Genomic DNA, 11,457 nt, shown 5'->3' with positions numbered 1-11,457 from the left:
GAATGGTTATTTAATAATTAATTACTGATTGACTGATTCAAGCACTAATGATTAGTTACTAGTAAACAGAATGGTCACTACTGTTAAATAAATGAGCAACAGATGGTGAGTTAACGATTAGTTACTGATTGACTGATCATTAGTGCTGGAATTACAGTCATTGTAATCATTCCTCATTTATTCCTCATTCGTTTCTCCTTCATTCCTCAGTAACCACCTACATTTTTGTGTACCTTATTGTAAAGTGTAACCCTGCAACCAATCACTCTTAACAGACATACACTGTATGTGGTCATGCATCTGCTTATTTGTCCATGTTTTTTTTTCTTTGTGCTTCTATGTGTTACCAAATGCCCTTCCCTGTTTCTGTATCTACTTGTGTGCATGTGTGGTTTGCATGATTGAGTGGGAAGGCACCTCAGCACCAAGAATTTCAGAATACAACGTGATAAATATCAACCCCTTCAAGGTTAATCTCTCTGAGGAGGAGGATCGTATATATCTCTACCATAATGAGCCATCAGCTGCCATGCTACACAGACAAGAGCTGGCATGTAGATTCACTGTGTGCAACCTTAGCTCTCCAAAACTATTACTCTGTGGTCTGATGAGGGATCTTGTGTGTGTGTACGTGTTGTATTTCAATACTTCATAATGCTTCAAAAGGGAAGGTGTATTTTGGACATAGACATACACAAAACTAATTGAAATGAAAAAGAAGTTTGAGAGACAAATTGTGTGCCAAAGGGAACAGAGGGTGCATGTTTAATTGTAGTAGAAACGATTAAAAGAAGTTGGATGTGCGCAGAATGGATAAAGATTTAAAAAAAGAGAAAAAAAGTGGGTTCATGTTTTGGTTTTCCAAAAGAAGAGGGAGAGGAGGAAAGTCTAATTAAGGATAAGAGACTCTTTCTGTCTCTCTCCTTTATTTTGTGGGCCTCAGCAACTTTTACAGCACTTCTTTTTTTTTTCTCCCTTTTTTTCTCATTTACTGCAGTGGCAAGCACATTCTCCCACTCTGTTCAGTGCCTGCAGCATGGGAAAGTGCTGTACAGCCTCCTCTCAGGGCACACACACACACACACACACACACACACACACACACACACACACACACACACACACACATCATATAGAAACACAACCCACACACCTGCATGTATAAGTCCTCCATTTTTGGCCATATATAACATGTACATGCCCAATCATGTATCAACACAATAAGACAAACTCACATAAAGACACACACACAAATGTTGCACCATGAGGTGCCCGGCTGGGCAACAGCAGGGGATGTGGGACTCAAAGATGAGGTGATTCCCTCTCTGATCTCTGTTAATGTGTTTGTTTCCAGAGAGAGGTAAAGACAAATGAGAGAAGCTGCGGGGATGTAGGAGTAAGTGAAGCAGATAGGGAGAGATACCAAAAGAAGCAGTTGACAGACTGGGGGGGGAAGAGAGAACAAGAGGGAAGGGAAGAGCAGGTATCACAGACAGAGGCAGGAAAAGAGGGATGAGGGAGAGAAGTTGTGGCAAAACAGGAGAGAATGGGGGAAAAGGAAAGGATGGATGAGGGAAGGTGGGAGGAAGGGAGTCAGGCAAGGATATAAAATAGATGAGATGGCGAGATGCTGTGGATGTGTTAGCTGGGAAACTATTAGCATTCACGCCCTGATGCCTCGCCCTCATTCTCCCATCGCTTCCTCTATCTTGTCCATCAGTTTCCATCTAAGCCTTTAGGGTAAAAGGTTCACTCACACACAGGCGCGTGCACACACAAACACATGCTAAATGTAGCGCACAGTCATTTTGTTAAGGAAATTCTCTTCACGTAATTTCCTTAATAGCTTTTTTTCACTGTTCCTCTTAGCAGGCAAATTGACAACAACAGTGACTTCTCAGTTGATGTGAAATGGCCCTCACGACTGACCTCTGTCCTCTTTTCTATTGTGTCCGGGACATGTGCATCGTCAAGACACTAATCTCTCAAAGACTCGCTGGTGAGCTGTCTTGAAATGAATGTGTCGTTCTTTCACATCCACATTATATATTTTCTGTTTTCTACTGATACATGATCCCTCATCACACTGCAGAGTCATAGTTTTGGAGAGCTCAGGATGCACACACGCGCACACACGCGCACACACGTGCACACACACACACACACATTGTGAAACGAGATGACAGACAAAACCTTTAGAGAGCCGATGAGAATAAAAGATGGATGAATGGATAGATAGATAGATAGATAGATAGATAGATAGAATAGATAGATAGATAGATAGATTAAGGCCTGAAAGACAATTTGCAGAGGAGGGAGGCTTAGTTGGTTAACAATACAAACTAGATTGTCTAGCATTTGTGTGTATGAAATTAAATGTTGGCCATGGATTATTTAGAATTATTTAAGAGGAATACATCAATGAAAAATTGTTTTGTCTCAGTTTACGTGATTTCCATTACTGTAAACAGACTGACCTGAGCAAAGAATAACCTGTATGATTCACAACCGTGTTTATGTGTAGGAGTGTCTCTTTTTGAATGGCTTTTAAGGCTCCCTGATTAATGTTATGGAATCACATACAAAATGTGTCTACATGTTTCACCGTGTTATTCAAAACAGTCAATTAAGACTGTACTATTACATACAGACACACACAGAAATACACAGCTAAGACAATTTGACAGCTAATGATTATTACGGTAATTGAATAATCCAATCAGTGTAACTAAGGAGGAGTGATTACAGGGTTACATATTTATTTGACAATTCATTTAATTATTGACCCATTACAGTCTGATAAACTCATGTACTGCTCATTTTACTATGTTTTGAATTTGAGTTTGTTGATGCTGCTTACAGGCATGAATAAACAGAGGAGAGGAGAGGAGAGGAGAGGTAATGGAGCCTCAAAAGTCTGTAAGTGAAAAGGTTAGCAAGAGAGCAAGCCTGAAAAGAAATCAATAGACCAAATGTTGACACAATGTCTACTCATCCTACATTAACCACACCCTTGTGGGCTGTATTTGGGAAAACACACACACTCACACACACTCACACAAGGTCGAGTGCACTCAGCAATGTATCATCTGGGAAATCACAAGGGACTGTTAGACGTTCAGAGGAAACGCATGTTTTAGTTCGGTGTCACTGCTCCTTCCCCTCTGTGCAGTTACTGTAAAACATAAATACTGCTGTAATTACAATCGCTCCCCTATCATTCTTATCTGACCTTTATATTTCTGTTACACTGTTTCTTTTCTTTTCCTTCTTCCCGTTTAGCCCTTCTTATTTTACCTTTGTTACTCCTTGCATTCATCACACATGCTCCTTTACTGACCTTTTTTTGCTTTTCTTTCCTTTCCTTTATTATGCGCATTTGCTAAATCACTTAAAAGCAGTTGTTGCTTAAAATAACTGGTTAACTATTTACACATGGCTTTGCTTTAACCTGAATATTTTCCTGCCTGGCACATATGCCTATACACATTATTAAACAAGTATGGAAATACACATGGCGTTTCCATACTAAAGTTTATATTAAGCTATAATGCATGGCTACATGCATAATGTATGTACGGCTTGGGGATAGTATAGTGTTAGTGATATAGTGTTTTCTTTTATTCACAGGTGTAGTTACACAGACCCACAACAGTATGACACATGCTCTGATGACAGTAGGGGAAGTGTGTGAATCTCAGGTTGCATGCTTAATGCATGAGTGTGTGTCCATAATATTGTAGGTCTGCTCATAAATATAAGATAGGTGCACACACACACACACACACATGGACCCAGTTCAGAGGTGAATCAACAAAGGAAGATTTATTTAGTGTCAAAATGATGAGCTGCAGGGCTGCGGTGGAGCGCGAGCAGACAGGTGCACGAGTGTGGGCGGACTGGCAGTGTCCTCACAAGGGCGGAAATATAGTGAGAGGACACATAGAAAAACTGAGACAACCGATCAAAAATTGCTGGGAAAAGCTATTTCACTGAATCAAGCTATAGTTTAGTTTAGTATAGTTCACCATAGATGTGATCGGACAAACTGGCGAAGATTGGTTGTGGAGCTAGGATTTTCTTTTATTATAATTTTATCATTTTGATAAAACAGCACAAAGGGCAACCAGACAAGGGGGTACCTATGCTATCTCCTAAAATATACATAAGCTCCCTGTCTCTGCAAGATTGGGAATGATTGAGATTTCTCTTGGCACAGCTAGCAGAAGACGTAAATCTTTCAGACAGGTTGCTCATGTCACATCTATGTTGTCAAGCTCAATGGGAGCCTGCGCAGTAACGCTCAGCCATCACCGGAAAAGGGCTACTGATAGCCTTCACTGGTCCAGAGCAACGGGATCTGTTTCTTCCATTCCATTTTTTTAACTGTCTATGGAACCAGAGGAAACATGAGGGATGAGAGAGAAACACAAACAGCCAGTAAAAGTGAATATCAAAAAATGTCATTACATTCCTCACATTCACTGTTATTTTATGTTTACAAAATGTCAACCTTGTTACCGTCAGCGGCAGGATCTTTTGTTCAATATTTGTAAGAAAAATATTGCGTCAAAAACTTTCTAACAGCAGTGTGATTTCAGCAGAATCCTACAAGCTCCAGGGTTTTGCATTGCTTCGGGAGATTTGGGCCAAAATACTGTATGTGTACATATGGAAAGAGCTGCTGTAGCAATTTAGAGACCAGGACTTCACTGTCTGCCAAGTACAATAAAGACACAGGGATGAGTGTTGGTGACATTGCTGCAGGAAAAACATGACAAGTCACAGTGACATTTCTGACACATTTTACAGAAACAACAGCACTTAGTGTCCAGTGGATTGGGATAGCAGACTATAAATATCCCACTATACATTTTTACATTCAACATGCCGTCAGTATGGGCATTCATACAGTGTGGCAAATATGGCAGCTGTAGCACACCCTAACGTTCTCTAGGTAAAAGACAGGTACAGGTACAAAGAAATGTGTTCCATTTTGTTGACATATAGTCTTTTGTTTGATGGAGATTTTAAAAAAAAATGAATTATGGGCTGTAATAGGCTTTTGCTGACAGCATCTGACAAATGAATGTGATGTAATGAAAGTAAAAATTCATACTAATAAATGTATGTAAGGACAATCTATCCTTGACTGGTTTAAAACAAGAATGAGTCATCCTGTACTGTAGGAGGTTCACGAATAGAAAGCAGTATGTAGCCTATCACAAGCAATGAAATGGGTAGCTATTATCTATACATAATGTATACAAAGTGCTTCAAATAATGCTAAAATGATTAAAAATAATAATAACAAGATAAAAGAGACAAAAAGATCAAACTTTGGCCACTTTGGGGCAGTGCGATAAGCTTTGCACACAACATTGATGTATATATATATATATATATATATATATATATATATATATATATATGTACTGCATATAAACAAAACATATGGCATATAAAGTTCTTTGTTGGAAAACAGTTTGTACACTGTTTATGATACTTTCCATTTGGAATCAGCTTTAAACAAAAGACATATTTTCATATTATAAAGTTGATGTGGCAAACTTTTTTTTCAGCATTCATTTGTGTTAGTGGCCACATGGTCACAGACCCTTCTCCATGGCGTGCTGGAGGAGAGTCTGGCTACTCCACATAGCATCCGGGATGGGAGGAAAACATGCTCTGGTTTATTAGCATTTCTCTAAACCAATCACAATCATCAAAAGAGCTGCCTGCTGTGGCTGGAAACAACGGTGATGAGCTTGGTGAGAGCAAAACTAAACAGTTGAGATGTCAAAACAACAATCAAGCTCAAAGATGCTAAAACACAGAACCACAGAGTCGGATGCTAATCATGGCACTTTATAAAACATATGTTTATGATTGATTATTGGGATTATTGCAGCTTTTAAAATAAAATAGCAATAAAAAGGTGTTTCTAACTGTGGTGGAATTTCTGGAAAAAACAGGCTGTGGTATGATGTTGTCTAAGCTTAGGAAAAGCTTACACAACATCAGGTCATTTATAGTAGGTCACAGGTCAGGGGACAAGAATATTGGGCCAGTCTCTAATAACCAAACTTGTTCATGAAGTATTATGATCTTCTCTACAGATTCAGAAAATATACTAATTGTGTGCTGCACAATAACACACCATGGTTAAACTCATGCCAGCCTAATTGTCTCCTCAATTGGGTGTTATTCAATTAATTCAAATAAATCCTCAAATAAATCCTACTGTGTAAGTCATGACTCTGAAATGAGTGCTGCTTCTAAGTTTTTCCTTAACACTAACAACGTTAATGATGGCTTCCAGTAAGCCATGACAGTGAGCCATCTCAAAACCACACCAGGACCCTGAAACTGAAGCAGCTCAATGGAATTCAGTCATAATTTTTCCTCTTCAATTTTATTATTTACACCTGTGCCCTCTATGTCAATGTGTTTTCTCAGCAAATCTGTACCACGGTACCGCCCACACTGTTTGAATGATAAACGATCTCTTGCATAAGCAGACACATCCTTGCAATTTATAACAAAGATTTCACCAACCTTCGCCTTTAAAATGCCTTTTTAGTGGTGATAAAAGTGCTTGTGGTACTGTTGACCAAGACCTGAGGGCTCAAACCAAGCTCCTGGTTTACAGATCCGGGATAATCCAAACCCTGCTGCAAGGAGGGGAAACTTGGACCACCTACAGCAGACACCTGGGAGCCCTGGAACCATTCCATCGAAGAGGATCCACTGGGAAGACAGATGTGCAAACTCCAGCATTGGAGGAAACGAATATGCCCCCGCATCACTACCATCATAATGCAGCACCAACTCGGATGGACAGGCCATGTCATCCGCATGCCCACCAACCGTCTCCCTGAGCAGATCCTATACTCCCAGTTAAAGGAAGGACAGCGAGCCCCTGGTGGGCCAAAGAACCGCTTTAAGGACAATATCAAGACCAGCCTGAAAAGGTTTAACATCATGTCCGGTGACTGGGCAGAGCTTGCGTTGAACAGGGACTACTGGAGAAAAGCAGTGCAGGAAGGTGGAGCACACCACGAAACAGAACTCTGCCGTGCCGCAGAGGGAAACAGCCAACACCGCAAGGATAAACAAAGAGAAAGGCTCCCCCACCACACACCACCTCAAGCTTCCATTGCACACATTGCAATAGAATCTGTGGATCACAGATTGGCCTTCACAGCCACCTGAGTATCCACAAATAAGACGTCCCGACAGAGAGGACAGTTATACTCGTCTCCAGTGACCGCAGAAGAAGAAGTGGGGTCTTTGGTGACAGTAATGTTAGATGGCGTTCTTTAAAGTATCAGGGATGCTGTCCCCTCCCTGCACCGCATCTGAAATTGATGTGTATAGTGAGAGCCCGTGTTTGGTGACATTACAGATGTGTGGCACTTTCTGGAAGACTGCTGATTTTAATTACCAACAGCTGCAAGAGCCTTTTATAACGAGGGCCTCTCTCAGACCTAATTACTCGGCTTTCCTGTTGCACATACAAGTTGGCAAACACACACACGCAACCACACATCTCTTTGCTCCAGACCAATTAAAGACTCAACATTTTGCCCCTGTTTCTATCTCTCTGACTCACATATTTCCGGCTCTCTCTTCCTCTCTTGTGTTTTTCTTTTAATTGGTCGTCTTGGGTTCTGTGTCGTTCTGTAAAGCAGAATGTTTGCTTTGGTTTTCAATTTTCAATTTTTTTTTTTTTGCTTCATCACTTGTTTACTTGGTGTCTTGTGACACCCCGCAGGCTCTAACGTAAAGCAGTGTCTGATATTCAGAACTCACCCAGTATGTGTTGGCTTTTCATGAAAAAAAAAAACTAATTTTAGATCCTTGGAAGTCTAGACAAGTTTGTTCTCTAGGAAGTTGTGGCCGAAGTCTAGGTGCAATGTCATACTCTCTCTATTTAGTCAGTAGTAGGGTCAACACACAACAGGAAGGAATCAGTCTTATTCTTCTTGTTTTATCACAAAATGCCGCTGCCTGTGACTCCATCAGGATTCTAGCTGACTGAAATACATACAGTCAATACACATTACGTACACACTAGTCCAAATGTCATGGAAACATCAATATAAAGCCATAACACAGTTAACATTTGCCCAATTTAAGTATTTTTCAAAAGCTGGCTAGTTTTTGTGTTGTGTCCACTTTGACAGGTATTGACTCACAGTTTTTTTTACGCCTGTTGAAGGTCATTTCTTTCACACTCAGGCATAAATTTGGGACCTTAAATGTTTGTATAGCCCTCTGATATGGCTCTAATGGACTGTTGGACTCAGACATTGTCAGGATGAGCGTTGGTAGTCTGCTGTGCTTGACCTTTTAACTTCCCTTTCGCAATTATTACAAATACAGACACATGCAGAGAGGGGGAAATATGTGCCACTAGGACATAAAGAGCGGGACACCCTTGTGGAGTACCTTCAAATAAGCAGTTATTTCACGGATCCAGGATACTATGCATCCAGATAAATTATGTCTGGCTTGTTAAGTGGACATCTCAATATTTTGAAATATAAATCCATGTCAATCGATCAAATAAAAAACTAAAAGTAACAGGGATAGGTAAAGTCACTGTGAAATGGTAGATATAGTGCCTTTATTTCTGTTAAAATATGTAAGAGTTGTATAGTTTTGGGAGAGATGTAATTTAAATCAAAGTTTTTGCTAAGTGGCATTCAAATTGACCCATGATTTCACTTGTGCAAGCCATTCATCAAGTTTTATATTATTGACAAGGTCAGCTGGTCAACCTAAATCACTTCCAATTGGACACATTTATGTACACACCTGAGTTCAAGTTAAATCATCAACATTTTCAGGAAGAGAAAACAGAGGGATTTCAAAAATCTTGGAAAATTATGTTTTTTTACATGTTTCAAACCTTTCTCAATACATAACATGGATACAGAATAGGTTTCTTTCTCTTTTCTATTCTTGGCATTACTGTCAGACGTGTGTGTGTGTGTGTGTGTGTGTCCTTGTTTCTACAGACAAGTTGATGCTGTAACTTCCTTCCTATTACCTTGTGACGTTTTTTTTCCCTATATGTTGGTGTTCTGACAAAAGTTTTAAAACGCGGTCACTATAATACTATTGTGGTACTTTTAAGAACTTGACCTTCATTTAGTGAATCTGGATCTCTCCCGTTTCCACCCCCACCACCTCCTTCAACTATTGATTGTCCTTCATCTGTTCAACATTGCGTTTAAGCCACACTAACTGGTTCCGAAAGCTCATTTCTGTGGGTTGGTTTTCAAGAGAAAAAAAGTCTGAGGCTGCATTCTGCCATGGCCTCAGGAGTGGGATGTGAAATATCCCAATTAATCGGTAAAGGGGTGGGGGCGGGGGGGGGGGGGGGGGGGGGGGGGGGGGGGGGGGGGGGGGGGGGGGGGGGGGCAACTATTGGCTTGGTAGACAAAGAGAAATAAACCCTTGAGTCAGGTCCACTCAACGTCCCCTTTAATCAAATCCATCCCAACTTCCCTTTAATCACAGCAATTTTCTCAAATGCTAAATACTAAATAAAGCCTGGAGGGCACAAGGGGGCGAGAAAATCCCCAGGAGATAGTCTGTCATCAGTTGAGCATGTTACTGGAGTGGTAAATTAACCTCTTCATTCACCTGACCCAAAGATGGAGCGAGGTAGAGATGTACAGTAGGTCCATCGAGCACTGACAGCACATCATCCGAGTTAAAAAAATCACGTCTTTGTGCATATTGCGTATGCCCAATAAGCCGGTTTTACTAACACCAAACCTTACTCCTCTCTCTTTCTCCTGTGCTAAGATTGAAAAAGAAACTGCCAAATAAACCACATTTGTTGATAAGCCTGAAATCTTGTTCTGTCGGTATGCATTTTGTTTTCATCGCTACATGGTCTCCTCTCTCTAAGAATTTTGAAAATGAGATCGGATCTCTGCACAAAAGATCCGTTTTAAAGCTCTTGCATTTGGAGATAGACACAGAGGGAAAAAGACCATTTGACCGAAAACAAAAATACAGTAAGTCTTGAAAGTGGCGCTTCCATCCATAGTATGCTTAACGAAAGTTTTACTTGGGTACATTCACAAAAAAGCCCCTAGGTTGCATTTTCGCGAGAGTTACGCTTTAAGACTTTTAGGAACTCTGTGGCTCCCTGTATGGCTTTACTGATGAAAGCTCTGGCAATTTGCTTTTCTTAGCAATAATTGTCTTCCTCTCTCTCTCTCTCTCTCCTGCTCTTACACACACACACTCACACACTCACACACTCAAACCCTTGCCACCAGTGTCCTCATTAGGGCTTCCTGCCACTTCAGCACTTGGTGTCCTGGCTGGTGTAGCAGAGCCAATTTAAATGTTTTGCGTGTAGATTTGAATCATTTATGGGTGAAGTTTGACATTTTTCAGCCATTCCAGGATTTTCCATGTAATTCAATACATGTACACGCCGATAAGATGCTTTTATTCTTCTCTGCACATAAGATGTGTGTCTCACTGGATTTCCTACGTAATCCTCCTAAACGGATGTCTCTGCACCACATCAGTACTAGGAGGTGTAACTTATGTTAGACAATGCTGTATCTCAGCGTTGATTTTCAGGTTTAACTATGGTCAGGCTTTGCCTCTCTGTGTCCCTGATTACACTGGGAACATTGTATGACATGGGACAAATTCATCCATGGATCGAGTTGAGCCATTGCACTCGTTAAATAATCAACACATCACAGAAGGACTGGAGTCTGAAAGACTCCATGCCCCCAGTTGGTAATGCATGTTTTTTATTGCACATTTTTAGTTCAAAGACTAGTCAAGATACTCATATGATGTCACTAGGGTTATTTTCTCTGGCGTTGCTTTCCTTTTGTTGATAAGTCTGTGATTGCAGATCCCAGAGCAACTTAAAACTCCTATGAATCTGGTTTTGGCTGATCTCCAGCAGTTCAACTTTTGACTATGCTGCAGTGATGTAGGAGTGTAGTCCAGGATGTGTCAGTACACTGTGACATCACTGCTGGGTGTGGATACAAGTCCCCACCACTAGGCAAGCTAATTTTTGTTATTTCTTAACTTTGCATTTTGTTGTAATGGCCCACCGACTGTTTCTGACAGGTTGATATTCACGCATGAAAGTGTTCACATATACTGTATTTAACCATTCTCAGGGAGCTTTCAGAGCAGAGTCAGCATGAAGTGGACAGTAGGTTGCAGGAATAGATCGGAATGTGTTGAATAGAAGAAGTGTCTCACAAATAAGGAGTCGTTTCAAAGGTAACCCTGTCTCACAGAAATAGATCAACTGACCGGTGCAGGACAAGAAGACTTTAAGAAACGTAGTTATTCCGGATGTTCTTTGGTCACCTGTGTATAGACATCCATGCATGTACAGAGGCGGCTCACTGTGTCATGAAAGTTTGTTTACTGTTTGAACAAACCTGCAAT

The sequence above is a fragment of the Etheostoma cragini genome, chromosome 15, assembly GCF_013103735.1.
Source record: "Etheostoma cragini isolate CJK2018 chromosome 15, CSU_Ecrag_1.0, whole genome shotgun sequence".
Taxonomy (NCBI): Eukaryota; Metazoa; Chordata; class Actinopteri; order Perciformes; family Percidae; genus Etheostoma; species Etheostoma cragini.
Note: the sequence above shows the minus strand (reverse complement) of the source record.